A 20,779-nucleotide genomic window follows, 5' to 3' on the forward strand; every position below is an offset into this window, starting at 1 on the left:
CACAGATATACAGACCACGTTAGTGCATGTGAAGAGCAACAGGAAAGCTAAGGCTGGATAACTATGGTGCAAGATGGGAGAAAGACATGGAATTAAGGACCAATTCCCCTGATTCTCTGTGTCTCTGTCTCTCTCAGCCTCTCATGACCTCTCTCAGAATATCCGCTCTTCTTACCCTCAGCACTGCCAGACCTGTCCACTTGGGAGCCATGCCCTCCTAATGTCACTCTCGACACCCCCACCAGAGGCACTGAGCATGTTCCTTCCTCAAAGGTCCTTTTCCGTCATTACGAACTTAATCACCACTAGCAGCCTGTCCTCAGCCTTTAGGAAAGGAACTCGCCAGCAGTCAGGGTGGCTGGCCTGAGATCAGAAAGCCCCACAGTCTCACAGAGGAGAGTTAAAATCTAGAGCTTTCTGTCCTAAAGGAGTCACACACTTCAGGAATGAGCCCTCTTCATGGAAAGTCAGATGGGGAAGTGACCTTCAAGGTCAGCTGGACGGTGCCCTGATTCTTTCTAGCCTGCCTTCGGAGGGTCTTTGGGTGGTCTGGCTTAGGGACACGCCCCTGTCCTAGAATCAGCTGGTGGTCACTGTCCCTCAAAGACATGGAACTGCAAAGGACAAGTTTTATAACCTCAAGACTGAATAAAAGGCATCCAGACCAATGAAGGCAAAGGGGCAAAACAGCCTATACACGCTGTAGTGAGTGTGGCTCATGTGGAGTCAGTTTCACTTGGTGGTTTAGCTTTTGGGGTTCGAGTCAGAGGCCTGTGTTTGAATCCCAGCTCAGGCAGCAGCTGTAGCCACTGATCCTTCTGTCCCCCAGTGTCCCCAGGTTGGAGTTGGTCAGACAGAACCTCTGGTTCTCATCTGGGACTTGCTGCTTCTTATTTGTGTGATGTGGGCATGTTATGTAGCCTCGCTGAACGTTGGTGTCACCATGTGAAAAACAAAATGGTGTTAAGAATGTCTCCTGGCAGGTTGTTGTCAGGATTTAGGGACAGTGGATATGAAGCACCTGGTACAGAAGGTAATCAATATGTTTGTCATCCATCATTGCTGCTCATGACCATGTGATGCTGGCTAGATAGGCTGGCACCTTGAGGGCAAGGACCATCTCTTCTGCACCTTTGCAACCCTCACCACTTAGTGACGTGATGAAAATACTCAGCACCACGTTTGTTCAATACAGTTTTTAAAGCGAGCCTCTCCTCCTACTCCATCGACAGCCCTAGGGTATGGAAACGTGCTGGGATCCAGAAATGGAGCACCAAGTCCACCCCTCCCTGGATATGCCATATTGACAGCTCTGGTGGGCATGTGACCTGTGTCTGGCTGCCTACATCTGAACCACTTTCAATTTTAGACGAATTCCCCCACCTCCATGACGGACTGAACCGGTCTGTCTTGGGAGTTGAAGAGACCAGCCACTTCCCTTCCTAGCCTCTCTTACAGTAAGAGCTCAGAAGCCACTTGGCAAAGTTTTACATGGGAGCTGATAAGACAGGAGAGCAGTGGGAGTCATGAGAGCAGGAAGGTTGAATTTCAGGGGGCAAAAGAGGCATGGTGGTGGCTACATTGGCTGGAGCAGTGAAGCCGCGTACCTGCCCGGACATGGCCGTCAGGTGAACACTGGCATCCGGTCCTTGGCCGACCGGCTCTGCAGTGCAATGCTCCACTTACCCCTGGAAGCTACACCCAAATTCCTCTCAATATTCTGCTTCTGCTCTATCAGTCACAGTAATCATCTGTAGCTTCCAAACTTGACAGATCCAGCAAGGCACTTAATCTCTGCAGCTCAGTTTCCTCATCTTTAGAATGAGGTTAATTCCTAAGGGACAGAAGGAGTTAATCTATGCCAAGCATCTGGCATCAGAGGACTCAATAAATATTATTTTCCTACAGCCTAAGTCCAGTGGCAGCCACAGCCTCCAGGCACAGCATTGCCTTGTTACCTTATGTTCCTTTTTTGACTTTGGAGTATTGGTGTGCCTTGGGGGTCCACACAGTTCTAGAGTGATCCCATCTTATTGGTTGGTTCTCTAGCTAGAGTGAGGTCACGAGGCCAGGAATAAACCGTACCCCATACACATTTATACGTCAGATAAACCGTACACATTTATATGTCTAATACCTCAGAGCCATCAACGGTGATCTATATGAGATGAATCCAGGTTGGGGATCAACGGTGGCCCTCATTTAAAAAAAAAACCCACAGCTAATGTAAGTTTCCCCAGATCCCCCAGATGAAATGGAATGATCTTGGCACAAATACTCTTTTAATGCTTTCAAGATTGATGCTTTCTTGCATTTCCAAGATGGATGCTTTCTTGCATTTTCAAGATTGATGCTCTCTTGTATTTTCAAGATTTGCTGAACTGGAATAAGAAACAGTTGCAGAGTTATTACTTCTTGACATCTCTTTTACTCACTGACTGGTTGGTTTCTGCCCCGTTGTTAAGGCCCTTGCCCTTTAGGGCTATCATCAGGTAATGAGAAAGAGCCACGTGCTCCAACCAGGGAGCCTTAACAGAAATTCTAGAGAGCTTATCACTGCTTTAGACTCACCTTGTAGATTTGTAGATGACTTTGAAATTTGTTAACTGCAAGAAAGGAAAACCACAGAAACTGGCTTAAGAAAAAAGGGGAATTCTTTGGATGTGTAGCCAAGTGTCTACCAGAACCCAAGGACGGTAAGGATGGTAAGGACAGCCAGACCTCAGAAGAATTTCTCTCTCCATTTCTCTAGGACCACATGAAGCTTTGCCGTGAATCCTCTCAGTGGCTCGCTTCATTAATATGCCCCTGGAGAGCCACAGGGATGGTTCCCTTGTTCTACCTCTCCTTCTTCCTTGTCAAAAATAGCAGCCTCACAACCATCAATATCAATCTGGCCTTAGGGGCTTTCTTTTCCTTCATAGCACTTTTGATGGCCTGAGCATATAGGCCATGTTTATTTATTCTATATCTCTCCCTTGCCCCACTAGAATGTAGACTCTATGAGGAAAGGGACTTTGGTTTAGGCAATGTTGCATCATCTGTGCCCTGAAGAGAGTATGATGCATAGAAGTTGCTCATCGAATAGTTTTAAATGAATAAAGAATGAGTGAGTGAGGGAATTCTCCTTCTCTTCCCAGTCTTGTTCTCTGCTTCTGGGTGCTCATAGAACAAAATGGCTGCCTAACACCCATCTCTGTGACCTCCCGTGAGTCCCCCATTCAAGATCCTAATTATTGACTAATTTTGTTTCTTAGTGAAATCCTTGAAGAGAGAAAGAATCTGATTGGGTCAGTTCATCCTACAGATGAGTTCCTTTGGAGTCCACTCTATGTCCCCACCCCCCTTTAGTTGCAGAATGGAGCTCAAAGCACAAAAAAGCAGCTAGAACTGTGGGAAGAAAAAATTTGCATCTATAGTAAAAAACCATCATGTGCACAGCCTTTGTTTTATTTAATTTTGTGCTCCCATTGGGGAAGTTGGACAATCACTAATTGGTTTTTGTTATTACACACACACATATGATATTAAACAAAACAAAACAAAAATACACAAAACACACGTGTATGGGTCTTTCTTCCATGAGAGCCCTTTTAAAGGATCTTCTCAGGAACCCTGATCAGAAGGCTAGCCTTTACATGGAAGCCTTTACAACTCAGCAATTGAGCTTCTCTCCTGATAGGTGCTTCAGTGATGGTTTCCTTCTCTCCCAAAAAGGCCTTCAGCTATTTTTCTGCTGGTCATCCATTTGGTTATGAGCTGAACTATTTTCATCCACAACTTCTTCCCACCCCCGCTCATGCCAGTTCTTTCAGTGTCTTTCCCCAGCTAGCTTTAAAATGAGACAAAACCCCTACTATGCTGTAAAACTCCGTGTTTCTCTTTCATCCATCCCTCACATGGAAGAAAATCATCCCAACCAGCTTCTTCTTCTCTTTAGCTAGAGTTGGGTGCAATCACTGTCATATTAATTAATTAAGAGACTCTTGGTCTGGTTGCCCTGGCAATGCTCACCAAAGCGTCAGAACCCTTCCAACAGAATAGCACATCCAGTAGTCAATTAACTGTTTTCTTCACACATATAAGCCAAGTGCACGGAGCACCTGGTGCAGAGATGGGCACCCAGGGGGTGCTCAGTAAACACTTGCTGACTAGCTGACAACACCAAGGCCAATGAGGAGGGTGCTTAATCTGCTGCCTTGAACATCTGAAGCATTTAGAGCTAGGGGCTGAGACATCCAAAGGGAATAGCAACCAGTGTGATTTTACAAGAGCATCAGCACGGTGCTAAGACCTTAGAAATAATATAGAAGAGCAGGGAAGGGACTACAAGCACTTTGGTAGGCCAGGCGGTGATTAGAGGAGAAGAGGCAAAAGCTAAAGCAATTCTTTCTGCCTGTCATTCCCACTACCATCTCCCAAGGCAACAAAGAAGACTCTCCACTTTGGACCTCAGGCTCAGGGGTTTCTCCATAGCAGCCCTTTAGCCCAACTCAGGCTAGGTCAGATGTCCAGGCAGGAAAATCCCCCTCACTCAAGTATAACAGAGACTGCCAAATGTATGCATAAACACAAGAACTAGCTTCCAGCTTAGTTACGAGCGTGAATTTTCCAGCTTGTTTATTCTGAGGCTGTGTTTGTGGCTCTACTCTTTAGGAAAGTTGAGTCCTGCCAGGTACTTCTCAGATTCGAGTGGAAACTGTTTACTCCATCACGTGCTCAATCACTGATGGCTTCTCACATTTCTTTTGAAAATAAAGAATAGAGAGACCCATTTAAGCCAGCCCACGTAAAGGAGAGTTTATTGAAAAGATAACAGAACTTGCAGTCACCTGACCCACCTGGGCCTCTTTGAAAGAGGATCTAAGTAATTGAAAGGCACAGGGCCCAAGTGGCGACCCTCTCTTGTTCTCTCTGACACAAAGAGTCTTGCATCTCAGCCTCTCTCCGACTTGTTCTATCTTCTCTCTGCTTTGTCACGCACAGTTTCTGCGCTCATAATTTCAGCTTTGGCCTGCACTGGAGCTGACTCTGACCCCATCTTTATCTACACGTTGGGCCCAAGTGATGACAAAGAACTCTCTTAGTCCCTTCACTATTCCACTTCCAAATTTTGGGAGAGGGATCTTATTGACTCAACTCTCCTCAGGAACCTCCTCTAGACCAAACAATTATATGAGGAGTAAGGGGCAAGAGCAGTCGCATGCTACGGTCATGACTGCCTTGGGCAACATCCTCAATCTGGGCTGGGAGCAACTGGCCAAGGAGGAAGCTTTGGTGGGGCAGGAACTCCAAGCAATGTTGACTGCAGCTTCTGGGATAGGGAATCTCCTGAACCTTTTTATTTCCTGAAGTCTCTGTGCGCTCCTGCCTGTCATTCAATACTTCTTTTTGTTCTTCCACATTTTCTTTATACCTTTTGAGCATCCTTTGTCTGACCATGACTTTTATGGTCCCATCACCTACCCTCAACTATAGTCACTCTTTCTTTAATTTTTAAAGAAAAAATTATTTATTTATTTTAGAGAGAGAGCATAAGCAGGAGGAGGAGCAGAGGGAGAGGGAGACAAGCAGACTGCCCTTTGAGCGGGAAGCCCGATGCAGGGCTCAATCCCAGGACCCTGGGATCATGACCTGAGCCAAAATCAAGAATCAGACGCTTAACCAACTGAGCCACCCAGGTGGCCCTCAAACACAGTTACTCTCGCATGATAGTCTGAGATTCATGTTTGGATGGAAGGTACCATATACAATATGGTGTATGGTGGTATGGGATCTCCATCCAGACATTCCACACCTCCCACCTCCGTGCGCACCTGCCCATACACCACTTACCTGAGCATACAGCCTCCTTCCTGCTCACTGGAAAACATTTGTCTCCAAAACTCATGTTGACACAGTACTCTATAGCCATCTGTCTACCCAAGTCTATTCCGTAAGTCATTTAGTCAGCAAAATCTACTTCTTTTGAGAATTAGAGGACTTAAACTTAATGAAGATAGTCATAACACATCGATCACTGTGGTCCCTGAGTTCAGGTTAGGCCTTAAACCAGTTTTCACAAATTTTTTAATTCAAACTTATTTTCTAGAGACCAAGGGCTTAATTCTGATTCCTAGAACTTAAGAAAACCAGGTGCTTTTTGAGTGAGTTCAAAACAATAGCCCCCATTCAAAGTAAAAGCTGCACATTAACTCCTTCCTTTATTTACCAACTATTCATCTGGTATGTTAAGTCTGACCTTCTAGGCAAAGGAGACCCAGGTGAACAAAAGCAGACAAGTCCCTGCTCTCCTGGAGACATACAATAATCAAGTATCTATACTACTGACATGATTATAAAGTAAGATGAGGATAATGAGGGAAGGAACACAATTTGAGGAGATCATAGGACATAGGAATTGTATCGAGACTGGGGAGGGGGCTGAACCGAAGGCTTTCCTGAGGATGTGAGATTTGCATTCAGTGCTGAAAACAAAGTTAACTAGGCCAGGGGACAAGGATGAGAGGAGTACTCCAGGAGGAGGAGGGGGACTGGTATGTGCAAAGGCCATGTAGCCAAAGGCAGCGTGTCGCATTTAAGGAAGCACAAGACACCCGGAGTGAAGGGATGATAATTCCCAGTGAGACTAGAGAGGCAAGGGGCAGCTCAACTCCACAGAACTTTTGAGGTCCTGTTCAGATCTGTGGGCTTTATCCCAATAGCACAAGGAAGAAGGGCCATGGGAAGATTTTAAGTGGCAGGTGGGTGAGGAAGGGTTGCAGAGGGCTGATATTATCAGACTCCTGTGTTCCAAGACTCCCTTTGGCTGCAAAGAGAAAAACAATGTGGAAGGGGAAAGAATGATTTAGATAGATCAAAGAAGCAATGTGGTAAATATAAGCAAGACGATGGAGCTGGAACTGGGCCAGTTATGCCCAGATGGGAGAAACACGTGGATTTGAGAGATGTTCAGCGGGGGGGGCAGGGGGAGGACCATCAAAAGCTGTGCAATCTGCTGAGAGAGCTAATGTACATGCATACCCTGTGGGAATTAACCTATTTTATTTTTTCGAGTTAACCTATTTTAAATGACAGAGAGAAACTGGTTGAAGTAGGGGAGGGAAGTGCTAGCTCTAACCAGGAAAGGCATCATGGAGAAAGAACATAGCTCGGAACTGAGGCTTATTGAACATAATGGTTAGATATGGACACGCTGGAATGGGGGAGACTGGGGACCCCAGATGTTCCCCACGAACATGTCTCAGAGTTCATGCTGTTGTACTAGGGTTGTTGCACTAGTATACTTTATACATAGCCTTCTAATTGCCCAGTGAGGAGTAAAACTTGAAAAAGTCAATCAGGTTATCTTGAAAGAGCACAGAGGTATTCATTTAACATTGGCCAGTGTGTGTTGGATGTCTTCCCCGTGACAGGCATTGTGATGATACACAAATTGACATCACAGAGGCGCTACCCTTAGGATGCTTATGGTCCAAGCTCACCATCTTCACAGCCCACAGCACAGTGTCTGAGGCAGTCTGCAAACCACCTGCATCCATGTCACGTGGTCAGCTTGCTCAAAGTGCAGACTCCCAGGCCTCTCCCAAGACCAGCCAAATCTCTCTGGTCTGAGGCCACAGAACCTTCCTTTAAAGCCACCTCACCAGAGGGTGTGTAGGCACCTCAAGTGTGAAAGTGGGGTGAGGGGGCAGAGGAGGAAACAATCATTCTCCAAACGACTGTGCTCTGTGCATGACAAGCATTTTACATATTAATTTAACCCTCCCCGTGAATTTAACCCTATTATTGTTACCTCCATTATGCAGATAAGGAAACACAGCTGCAGAGAGGCTAAGGAATTTACCTAACGATACGACTGACGTTGTAAAATGGAGGTTTCCAAAGGTGAGATCTCTTGTCTCACAAACGACATTTTTTAAAGCTCAGTGTAACAGTCAAAAATCGAGACAGACCACCACCTTTTATCTCAGCAACAGAATGGCATTGGTCCATTTGATGAAAATGCCCCATGAAGATCTATGATCTTCCCAACAGAGACAAACAGGCAGAGTTCCTATGGGCATTGCTCACACAGGGGGAACAGTCAGGGAGAAAGGGAACAGAAGGAAGAGAGGGGGGCCAGGGAAGAACAAAACTGACTCACGGGTTGGTAAACCAAGTCGGGGGGCCTGAAAATCACCGGAACGGCCACTTGGGGAGTGCACATGCTATAACTTGACAAAGTCATTTGCTTGCAGATAAAATGGCCTCTGGAGCACCGGAACTCCAGGCAGAGCCATTTCTACAGGGAGAAACAGCAAGCAAAAACACCAACACCCTCTCCTCCCCCTCCACTGCCATTTAAATATAACCACCTGGGTCAGGCACTCCCTGGCCCCTCCTGGATTGCAGATCACACCCAGCAAAGCAGACACAAACCCAGAGGACCAAACCTGCAATTAAGCCACCGGGAGTTAGGAGGAGAGAACTGTTAGGTAGAATAAACAGGCACCGAGCCTGCTGATGAGGGTGGAGGTTTAATTCTGTCGAGCAGGGAAGATTGGCAAGCATGTCCCAACTGGAGCAGATTATTGCAGTGGAGGTGAAATATTTCATAGGATATTTTCAGAGGGAGATGCAAGCAGAGGAAACTGTTCCAAATATATATATATTTTTTAAATATCTTTGCAGTAACAAGCTAGGTAGGAGCATGTGGGTAATTGATGCATATGCATGAGAGCATAATTAAGAACTATAAGACCTGGAAGATTTTCAAGCTCTATGGCAATTATAAACTATGAAAAAATACCCTTCCTTGGGGTGTAGGGCTATTATTCAAGCATCTCTCCCCATTATGGTAGCTGGAACTTACAGAAGCACCGCACAGAAATGCAATAAACAAGGGCGAGCCGTCATAAACTAATAATGATTCCCGGCTTTCTGTTTTCCAAGAGTCTTCCCACACATTATCTTATTTGATCCCTACATGTATTAGTTTCCTATTGCTGCTGTAACAAATTACTATAAATTGAGAGGCTTAAAATAACACAATTTTTTTGCTCTTACAGTTCCAGAAGTCAGAAATCCAAAATGAGCCTGCCAGAGCTAAATCATGTGTCAGCAGGTGGGAGCCCCTTCTGAAGGCTCCAGGGGAGAATCTGTTTCTTGCCCTTTCTAACTTGCAGTCCTTGGCCTGCAGCCCCTTCCTCCGTCTTCAGGGCCAGCCACATAACACCCTCAGGTCTCTCCCTGCTCTGTCACCCCATCACCTGTCCTGCCGATCTCCTGCCTGCCTCTTGCAAGCACTCCTGTGATTACATCAGACCCATCTGGATAGTCCAGGATAATCTCCCCATCTGAAAATCCTTAATTTGATCATATCTGCAAGGCCCCTTTTGCCTTATCAGGTAACATATTCTCAGTTTCCAAGGATGTGAAAGTGTCTGGGGGACGTTACTCAGCCAACCACACTGCAGAAACCCTAGAAAGTAGGTCCGTAAATCCCATTTTGCAGATGAAGAAACTTGACTTGCCTTTGTTGGGTAGGGTCACGCATGTGTTCCACCAATATTTATTGAGAGTCCTCTGTGTCACAGACACTATTGTATACACAGCGGAGATAAGTCTACCTTGAGGAGCTTACAGGCTAGTGGAGAAAATAGATGATTATTTAAAGATTCACATAGAGGGCGCCCGGGTGGCTCAGTCGGTTAAGTGTCTGCCTTTGGCTCAGGTGATGATCCCAGGGTCCTGGGATCCAGCCCCGCATCGGGCTCCCTGCTCAGCAGGGAGCCTGCTTCTCCCTCTGACCCTCCCCTCTGCTCATGCTCTCCGGAAATAAATAAATAAACAAATAAATAAATAAATAAAATCTTTTAAAAATATTTACATAGACACAAATACATTTGTGTTCTAAGAGAAAGGAATAGAGTAGTAGAAAAGAAAAACAACAAAGGAATCATCATGTAGGTTTGGGAGGTTTACCCGGGGAAGCCTCTCTGAGACAGTGGTGTTTGTGCCAAGAATTGAAGATGTACGGGAGTAGACAGTCAAAATGAGAGGGAACAGCATATGATGCTGAGGGAACAGTAAACGAAGGTGCCCAGGAGTGGGGAGGAACCTGTAACTGCAAGAAAACCAGCGTGGCTCCAGCATGGTGAGTAGATGTCCCCTCTGCCTGGAAGTCTTTCCTGATCCTGGATTATGAGCCGTCCTTGGTCTTGCATAACCCCTTGCACTCACCCCTTCTCAGAGCTCCACAGTGATCCTAACAAACCTGAGTATTTGGCTCTCTTTAACTAGAATGTGAATCAAGGAGAACCAGACCAGGTCTGTTCATCTCTATTCCCACAGTTCTGGACATGGAGTAGGTGCTCAATAAACACTCATGGAATAAAGGTATGAATGAGTAAGGTACAAATCGCTTCCTCTGTAAAACTCCGTGTGACATGTGCAGGGGCCACAGAGTTACTGACATTGTAACTACTGCGCAGAAAACTGTTACTGCTTTATTTTTCCATAGCTGATCTGATTTTCTCACAAGCCTCCCCTTCTCTTCTCAATTGCCCTCCACCTGCCAGATAGTGAGGGGAAAATCCTGTATTTGGTTGATCTGGTTGGATTTTTAGTTGTATGCGTCAGCAGCCTCTTTGCAGAACTTACACTCTTTAGCACACTGAATCTTTGAGATTTCTGATCTGTTCCCACCAAGAGAGCATCCAGGAAACAAAGAGGGCTTTTCTGCATGTGGTCCTGGAGGTCTTCTATGCCTCTGCTCAATAGAAACTGTTTCCCTGTTGGAATGGAAGCTGTTTGAAGACAAGAACTATACTCTACCAGACACTCTTGGCAGTATTGAAAGTATGGAATGAATTTCCTATGACATCAGTACCGTTATTAATTATAACTAAGGGGGACAGATCACATCCCAAGAGTCAACACTCTGTGGCTAACTAGGAAAGCAAGCCCAAATGGCTAGTGATGCACTTTTTCTCGGTCTCATTTTCCTTATCTGTGAAATACTGAATATAAAAAAATATATATATGGGTAACATTCTTTGGGTACAATTTACAAAACCAAGGTAAAAAAGATATTTGGGGAGGGAAGTCAAGAGATCCAGAAAAGAAAGCGAGATCATTGTCCCTGCTCTTCTACCACCCCTCTACTCTGATTTGTTCCCCCAACATTCTTGTTGTTTCACTGAACGTCAAGATCCCAGAGAGTCATGTTCTAGGATCTCTCCCTGGGGTTCTAGAACTTCCGCAGTCCTCTGCTCCTGCCTTCTTTTCCAACCTTGTCCTTTCCTGGCTTTGTAACCTCAGGCAACCTGCCTTAACTTCTCCCTGCTTCAGCTTCACTATCTGGAGCTACCCCTCCCTGCCTCACCACTGTTAGAAACTCAGTGAATCTGACGAGACTCGGGCCAGAGAGCAGTCATTCAGTACACGTCTGTTCCTTCCGGGCTGGAAGGTCCCCCTAGACAGGCCCCCCCATGTTATGTTAGCTCCTTCCTCCAGCCTCAGCTTGGGGCCTGGGACGCCTTCCCACCTGAGGCCCCTCCAGGAACGCTTCCTGTCTTCTAAAGCCCAGGGCGAGTTCCCCTCCAGGAAGCCAGGTCAGGATCTCTTCTTTGTTGATACTTACTGCATCGATCCTAGGTAGAATCCTACATCTCAGGCCTTCATTCTCTTCCATTTGTTCCATGTGACTTCCTTCTTCAACGAGCTATAAAACCCTTGAGGACCGTGTCCTAGACATATTGCACAGAGAAGCCAAAAGGGGGCCTCATTTCCACTCATTGGTTGAATGTATCTGGATCCTCCTCGGCCCCAGGACCTGCAAACTAAGACCACAGGCTCGCAAAGGCGGAGCCCATCAGCCGGGCCAGACCCACAGGCTCTGGGAGCAGCTGGACGCTTCTCTCAAATGGAGAAGGTGGTAAGAAAGCCGATTTACCCATAAGTAAATAACTGTTGTAATTATGGAATATTATTCTCAACAGATCAGCGGATGGAAACCAATTTGCATAACAGACGTGGTTATTCATGGAAATGTTTGTGATTTATCTACCAAAGCAGATGAAGACCCTAAAATTAATGTGTGTATACCAGCTCCAGTAAGCCAAACACTCATTTCCTCACCCTCTCCTCGATGAAGCAAACAAGTTGCCAAAGGGTCAGATTCAGTGTCTTCAGGTGTCCTTGGCACTGGGGAGCTCTGGACTAAGCGCAGGTCTGAGAGCACGGCACATCAGCCGGGGGGGGGGGGGGGGGGGGGGGGGGGGTAGGAAATGCACAAACCAACGTTTTCCATTATGCCGGGAGGTGAGAGTTGCCAGGGCCCATCTGGCAGGGGTCTGGTATGTCCTGGAAACCTCTGACCAGAGCCTCTCTTGGAGGAGGATGGAACACATGAAAGTTAACAGAGAAAAGTGGGTAGGTTCTGAAACACAGGTCTCTGCACACATCAGAACCATTTTAGTGATTTTTCATGAAAATGGAGCTTTCGTGAAAAACCTGGATTTTCACATCTTTGCCCAGAATTTCAGATGTAAGTGGTGAATGAAGGTGCCTCCCTGCACGCCCAGGGAAGGCAGCCCCCCTAAGACACAACAATACAGAGTCATCTGTAAACTTGAAGAACGTAACATGCCATGAAAGTGCCATGTGTAGGGGCGCCTGGGGGGCTCAGTCAGTTAAGCGTCTGCCTTCAGCTCAGGACATGATCCCGGGGTCCTGGGATCGAGCTCCACATTGGGCTCTCTGCTCAGCAGAGAATCTGTTCCTCCCTTTGTCTGCTGCTCCCCCTGCTTGTGCGCGCGTGCTCTCTCTCTCTGACAAATAAATAAATAAAAATCTTAAAAGAGAAGAAAGTGCCATGTGCTACAGTGAAGAACCCTGGAATGTGTGTTTCAAACCTCCCCATGGGGTTCTGATTTAAGGCCCCACCGGTCGGCATGCTAGGGAGGTGTCCAGGCACCCCACATCATGTAAATCCCGCATGCCCCTGGGGTTCATGGTTTGAAACCAAGGAAGTCACGAAGAGCCTTAGTTTTGAAGCAAACGGACTGCTTTCCAGACCCCTTTCCTTACAGGGCCGTCATAGTGAGAGTTCGTACAACCAGCAAGGAGACCAAGCCACAGGGAACAAATGGGCAATCCCCAAATGAAACCTCAGAAATCTGGGGCTCTGAGGAGGGATTCACACTTGAAGATACAGACCTGGGGCTTAAGTTACTTGTTTCTCCTAAAGATTAGCTTTTAAATGCTTATTAACGACAACTGTTTGCTTACCTTTTTTTTTCTTTAATTCTTTGTAAGGGAGAAAAAACTTTCAGTTTCAAAATCCCAAACTTAATGTCAAAGGTTGGCTCTGCTTAAGACCCCTGCACACTTTCTATAACTCTTGGCTTAAAGGGTATTTGTATAAGCTCCCATGAGCTCCTAGCAATGTTCAAGGCTGCAGTCATTAGTGAAATAAACCCACCCATGTGGTGCTTTACCTAAAGGCAGCTCGCAGGGCAGGTCACAGAGTCTGAGGGCCTAAGGGGGACCCACGCTCCTGAGGGGGATGCCCTGCCTACAGGGGCCTGGGAGGGCACCCACGGGTGCCAGAGGGCCCGCCCTGCACACTCAGCGACGCAAACCAACACAAAATCACCTGGAAAGTTGGACAGCGTGGACGGCCACGAAAGCTCTGTGTGCTCACCTCACGTGAGGACGGCGGTGTCACACACACGCAAGCAGACGGATGACAGTAACTGACAGCTGATGGCACGCAGTCAGGGAGCAGAGCTCACCGCTGGGGCAGGGGCCGTCCGGGGGGACAGGGGAGTGCGCGGCTGGCAGCACAAATACTTAATCACTAGCAAGACCTCTGCTGCAGCGGCTCCGGCTCGTCTCACTGTTTAGCCATGTCATGATTTGTTTGCTTTTCCAGGTCCCCAGAGGCGGCCCTTTTTGGAGGGCGGGTGTCTCCACCTGGTCACTCCAAAGGAACATCCTCTGTTGACAGTGGATAGATTGAATTCCCAGGACACGTTACAAGTATGTGAGCATGACGGGTGGGGACATGGGTTCCCAGAGACCGGTCACTTCTGGGTGCCCTGACCTGGGGGTTTCCAACCCGCTGAACCTTGAGCTGGGAAGGTCCCACAGGCCATGAGAGACCCAGCTAGAGACTAGCCCACTTCTCCTCTCCAGCCTCCCACTGCATCTCTTTAAGGGGACTCCTGACATGCTGTATCTGTCTAAAAAGCATCTGATTGTTCTTAGTGTATGATGTAGAACGTTGAAAGTCATACCCAAGAAATGACGAGAAATCCTGGCAACTGGCTACATGGAGACTGTCTTCACCCGGATGGAATGAGGACACAGCCGTGGCGTGGAGGGAAGACATCCCAGCTGTGGAATGGGAAGGCTGTAAGTGTCTGAGAATCCTGTCCTAAGGCTGGGTTTCTCCCCTCTCTTAGGAAAGTCAAGACTTGGGAATAGCTGACCACTCTCAGCTCAGCTAGGCCCTCTCCCTCCTGGGCGGGAGCAGTTGCAGACTGCCTGTGTATCTTGCCCTGTCTCTCTGACGCAGTGCTCCCCACACCCTCCCCGCCCTGCACGAACACATGGCCGGTGCCACATGGCTGAGTGCACTTGCTGTCAGCAAGCCCACCTGGTTCCCAGACCTGATGCTACGTCCCCCAACCTGGCCTCTACCAGTAATAAAAATGACACTCAGACTCGAGTTTTTTTTTTTTTTTTTTTTTAATCTCTTAACTTATTGAGAATCTGGACAAGGAAGAGGTATGCTATTTACTGGGGGCTCTCAACAGCTTTGGTGGAAAGAGCGTAGGGTTTGAAGCCAGGAGCCCAATGTCTGAATCCTGACTCTACTTACTGGTTGTAACTTGGGCAAGTTGTTGAACCCTGCAGATCTCCAAGAGTGGTTTGTGGACCCTTCCAGGGCCCAGGGGAGTCAAACTATTTGAGTAATAGTGCTAAGCTGTTCTTGTCCTTGTGCCTTGTGTCGGCATGTACACCAATGGTGCAGAAGCAGTGTGGGTAAACAGCAGGTGCCCTGGGGCCAATCTTTCCAGTTGTCACTGAACCACATACTCTTATCATGTTCTTCCCCAGCCCACACTCACAGTAAAAAAGGGGACAAAATATGCCAATTTCATTTAAGAATGTCTTTGATGAAGCAATAAAAATGACGAATTTGATTAAGTCTCAACCCTTGAACTCATGCCTTTTCAATATTTTGTGTGAGGGAAGTACACTTAAAGGGAGTTGAGCAGCAGAGTACCCCTGGTGAGACACCTCACCTGAACAGCTTTCCGTGGCACACTAGAGGGCAGATTCCAGCAAGTCCCCGGGTTCCGATTTCCACAGGTTCTGCCATATGGCACCGCAGGGACTTCTCTGGCATTCATGAGCCACAGATGTGCCCTCTTCATCAAAGTCTGCATCAGCTCTGAGAGGGGAAGGGGGCTCTCCCTCGCCCACCCTATCTCAGCCCTAGGGGGGTAGCACGTGACTTTATTCCTGCTGATGTTGCATTGTTTAGCGCTCTCATTATGCTTTCTCACCCAATCTCTCCTCACTCCAATCCCCTGTTACAAAGTCTTTATAGGAAAGCTTTCCTGTTTGCCGTACTGTGCATTTCTCTCTCCTGATTGGGCCCAGATGGCTCCTTTGATAAGATGGTTTCCTCCAAAAGCCCATCCCCTGGAAAGGAAGTCTTGTGTTCAATAGCCCCCCAGTGTTCAGTAAGATTCCATAGTAGTAAAAAGTGATTTTAAAAGCTCCTGTCCAGAAAGCCTGGTCTTATTGGTGCGAGTCTAGGTGGAAAATGCCTTGTCTTACTCACTGAATGCCCTGTTTGCTTCTTGGGCTCTGTCTATTACACATCTCACAGGATGGATGGAACATAGGGGCACCCGGGTGGCTCAGTCAGTTGAGCATCTGGCTCTTGGTTTCAGCTCATCATGATCCCAATGTTGTGAGAGGTGAGCCCCGAGTTGGGCTGCACACTCAGCGGGGAGTCTGCTTAAGGTTCTCTCTCTCTCCTCTCCCTATGCCCTTACCCCCACTCACGTGCATGCTCTCTTTCTCTCTCTCTAAAATAAATAAGTAAATCTTAAAGGTAGATTAGACAGAAATACCTTTCTGGTTGAGTGGGGAAAACCAAAGCTGAGAAGCATCTGTGAAATCATGTGTTAGTCTCTTCTTCCTCCCCTTTCTCCCTACGTCCCTCGGGACCCTCCTGACAGAGTATGGCCTGGGCAGGACAGCAGGGCTTGGGGAGGCCCCCTTATATACTCTGTCCCACAGCTGCCCTGTCCCCATCACGCTTTCAACCTGGCCTTTGTCTGGGTCTCTGAGACATGAGGTGGGATGGGGCAGCCTCCTTGCCCCCCCTCCCTTCCCAAGAGGGGCTCATTCCTCAGCTATGAGGGTGGAGGATGGCAGCAGACCTGACTGGAAAGGCACCTGTCAGGACCTTCGGGGTTCTAAGAACTAGGGGAGAGGGTCCAGAAAGAGATAAGTCATGAGAACCTCCTACTTCCTGTAGACCTTGGGTAGGCCACTTATGTTCTCTGAACTTCCCATTTCTACCTCTGCCAATCTGTCCTCTGCTAAGCTACTAGAACAGTTTCTCCAGAACATGCTATATCCTGCTACAGCCACTTGTCTTGACAGCCAGGGTCCCTCTCCTGAGGAGTCTGCTTTCTCATGCTTGGTCCTGTCCCATGCTCTTCCTCCTCCCTAGATCATCCTTCTCTCCCTGGGTACGTCTCTGAGCATTCATGCTAAGTACATGTCCTCCAGGAATGCTTCCAACACCCCCAGGTTAGTCTGTTCCCCAATGTGTTCCTTATAACCTGCTCTGGGCTGACTTTCTTGCATTTTCCTCCAACCACACCACAACCTCCTTAAGAACAGGAACTGAGTTTTCATTTCTGTGCCCTAGGATCTAAGCTTTATCTACCTCTAACATGTCTCTCAAGCCGTCTGCTTCTGCACTTGTATGAGCCATCCTCATCTGTTGGTTTCTCTTATTTTCTAGAGCTGAGTCAAATATTCTCAAATAATCCAGGCAGTGCACATGATGCCAGGTCTGATCCTAGAGCTCTAACCTGCAGCTGTGTGCAAAACCTCCACTGTATGGTGTGCAAAGCTCTCTCACACTCAAAATCTTATTTATTCTTTGCCACCACAGTCCCGTGAGGCAGGAGTTCCCACCAAATCGGAAGGCGAGCACACCAGCACCGGGAAAGTTAAACGACGTTCCTGAGGCCACCCAATCACAGAGCCCATTGGTGGCAGAGGGGATATACGCTCAAGCCATCTGGTTTCTGGTCAAATGGGTTTCCGACGCCGCCAGTACCTCCTCCCAGGATCATTTCCACCCCCTGGGAGGGCCCACCTTTGCCAGCACAACTCACAGAATTCAGACCTCTCCTCCCAGCTCCCAAGCCTCAGAGCCCGGCCCCGCCTGACCTGCAGCTGCCATCACCTCCTGCAAGCCTGGGTGTGGGACACACACACCCACACTCACAGGACAAGGATATGGAACAAAGAGCAGGCCTGAGCAAGCAGTCTCACAGGACCACTTCCAGGCAATGCCTGCAAACCCAGCTGCTTGTTACAGACTCCCAGAGTCCACAGGAAGACTGCCTGCAGCCCACTCCTTCCAGAAGTTCCTCCACTCATGCAGAGAGGGTGGCAGTTTGAGGAGAGGAGTGTCCACACCCCGAGAACACCACGGTCCTCTCCACATTAAAGCCCAGGCCAAGGGCTCTCCAACAATCTCTCCTTTCTCCCTTCTCAAGAAAGCCAAAGACAAGGAAAAGAATGTTCTTGGTGAGTTAACCATCTGAGCTGCACCCAAGGAACCCCCAACCACACGCAATGGGAGTGAGGCTTAGCACAGAGGCCAGTCTTGCCGAGGGGCCCGAACTGGGCCCACTTCCCCTAGTGTGTGTGGGCCCAAGGGTGAAAGGTCAGAGGGAGCAACCTAGGGGCCCACGCCCAGCCGGGCCACTAGGCCTGAGCTGCTGTGTGCTGGGTGGTGTCCGCAGGGTTGCCTCCCACTGTTCCTATTGGTGAACAAATTGGTCTGAGAGCTATGTGAGTGCAATGTCAAGCTTGCTGAGGCTTCCTCTTGGGGGGATACTTGATGTGAGGCCAATGGGAAGTCAGAACAAAGACAACCATCATTTCGATCCTTTCATTCAGCCAAAACGAAAATGAATCTGGGAGCTGGATCTTTTGTATGAAAGTTTTCCAAGAGATGTTTTCCAAGCAGAATGGAAGCTTGGGTCTCAGGCTTCAGAGCCTTGTGGCCTCTGCTTTGCCCTGGTTCAGAAACCATTTAGCTTTTCCCCTAGTAGAGAGGGCACAGCAGAGGCCCGGCTCTGTGCCGAGCAGCTGAAGCGTGTGATCCCATGCAATCCACAGGGCATCTTCTGGACTATAGATATGAACACTTGGTGACTCGTGAAGGTAACTTAGGCCAGGAAATAGTAGAGTTGGACTCAAACAGGCATCTTTCTTTAAGACCAGCCTGTGCCCTTGCAAATCTGTTATGTCCAGCCAGAGGCAGATTTAGAAGTTCTCCAATCCGATCTCCTCCAACGGCACACATAACTTCCTAAAATAGCTGAATTGAGAAGTTAGGGAACTCATCTATAGCCCCATGGACAGCTGGTCAGGGGAATAAAATACAGCCAGACTCCCTGACAAGGTGAGGCCTGTGCCTTCCACCACCCCACCCTGCCTGCATTGGGTTATACCACTTCTGGCCTCTTTTGCTTTTGCAAGCAGGAGAGGCTGAGCAAGCTGAGGATGGAGATGAGTACTTACCCACCTGGCCTCCCCTGTCTGGGTCTGGCCTAGGACCAGCTACCTCCTACTGCTCACACAGCTTCCACAGAAAGTAAAAGGCTCTGGAACTTGACCCAGATGGTTAATGCTTCTAGGAGGATGAATTCTGAATATGTAAGAGAAAATGATGTCCAAGTCCCTGGAATGTCAAAATAAGAAGAATGTCTTCTGGGAGAGTCTGATGAGCTTTTGAACAGTGGTTTGAACTGCCCCTGGTATCAGCGCATGGCGCAGGGCAGCAGAGTAAGCTAGCTTGGGCCACATCAAAAGGACCCTTTTAGAGGAAAATCGATACGTTTCTTTAAGCAACCCTATATGCTAACATCTTCGGTAAGCATCTTGAATATGCACTGACTTTTTCCTGACAGGATTCACCTCAATTACTTCAAAAATTGTTCATTCATTCAGTAAACCCCAAACATGAACTCGGCATTAAGCTAGGTGCTAAGCTAGGTGCTGGGGCTCATGGGTGACTGGCCTGGGCATGGTTGTACCTCTCAAGGAGATGCATTTACAATAAGGGCTTAAAAACACAGTTTTGCTTTTTTCAGAAACAAAAAAGCTATACATTACTTACAGGACCGTGTTTATGAAACAAAGCACAGGGCATCCATTAAACACTGAGCAGAAACAAAGAAGTAAGAAAGGAAAGTGAGCCTGCATGGGGCTGACGCTGGCCTTTTGAGCTGAGTCAGGCGGGCAGGGCGCTAAAGCGCCAGTTGCCCAGGCTAAGGGCTCAAGCTGTCCCCCCCCCCCAAGTCCGTTGTTGGGAGCCCTTGTGTGGGGACAGAGTGCCATCTAGTGCTGGAACAGCCTCAGCACATGCCACAAATGGGGGAATAAAGGCGCCCACCGCAGGCAAGGGAAATCGGGTGGAGCTCACACCTCACATAGGCAAGGCCGAAAGCCAGAAAGGCCAAAAACGCTGCTTTGTTATCTTACGAGACTCACCTTGTGAGGTGAGTGTTGTTCTCGCCATTTTATCAGCGATGCTGTGGAGATTCAGAAGGGTGAACTAGGGCAGGGATTTGAACTCGGTTCTTCCGTCTGACTCCCAGGTCGTTGTCTACACACTGCTGACTTCCTGGCTTTGCTGGTGGGGAGGAAGGGTCTGAACGTCTCAGGCCCAGGCTTGAGGTCCTTGGGGGATGCCTTGGCCCCGCAGGAGAGGACCCGGATGCTGTGATGTGACGGAGCTCAGAGGGCCCCGGCCACCTCCTGCCTGTGCCACCGGGGCCCACGCCGCACCCTCGAACAGAGCTAAGCTCTGCTCCCCTGACCCACTGGATGCTTTCCAAACATACTGTTCCATCCCTCACTCCAGTCTTTTACACACACACACGCATGCCCACGCACACGCACACACACATACCCGTGCAATACCCTCCGTGGGGAACTTTGCTGTTCTCCCCTTAGTTTCTAGTATCTAGCCTTTTTACTAAGCATCATCTCCCAAGAAGCCCTGCCCCCCCCACCGAGTCACAGTGCTAGGGCACCTGCCAGTCGTCTGCCGCCCCGGAAGACTGTCACTCTGGTCCCCAGGGCCTAGCACAGTGCCTGACCCACTGCAGAAGGTGGCCAGGTGTCTTCCCACAGAACGCTGAATGTTTGGCTGCGTGGCCGGATGGACAGAGGGATGAGAGGAAAGCTCACTGCCCGGCAGGCCTCCCCACCTGCTGACCAGCCGGGTTAGCCCGCGAGCCCATCGGGACAGAGGACAGAAGTCCACGAGCCAGGGGCCACACTCGGGACTGCAGTGGTGCCACGCCTTCTCACGGTAAGGTCAGCTCCAGATCACAACTGAATTGCCCAGCGGAGCTTCTGGAGTCAGTGCTGGCCAGCCTGCCGTCTCACAGAAGACTCTCCCAGAAGTTGCCTGGTCTGTGGTCCAGGAAACCGCCAGCTAGCAACCTGG

The sequence above is a fragment of the Callorhinus ursinus genome, unplaced genomic scaffold (genome assembly GCF_003265705.2).
Source record: "Callorhinus ursinus isolate GAN/ISIS: 27379988/994484 unplaced genomic scaffold, GSC_fseal_2.0 scaffold10, whole genome shotgun sequence".
Taxonomy (NCBI): domain Eukaryota; kingdom Metazoa; phylum Chordata; class Mammalia; order Carnivora; family Otariidae; genus Callorhinus; species Callorhinus ursinus.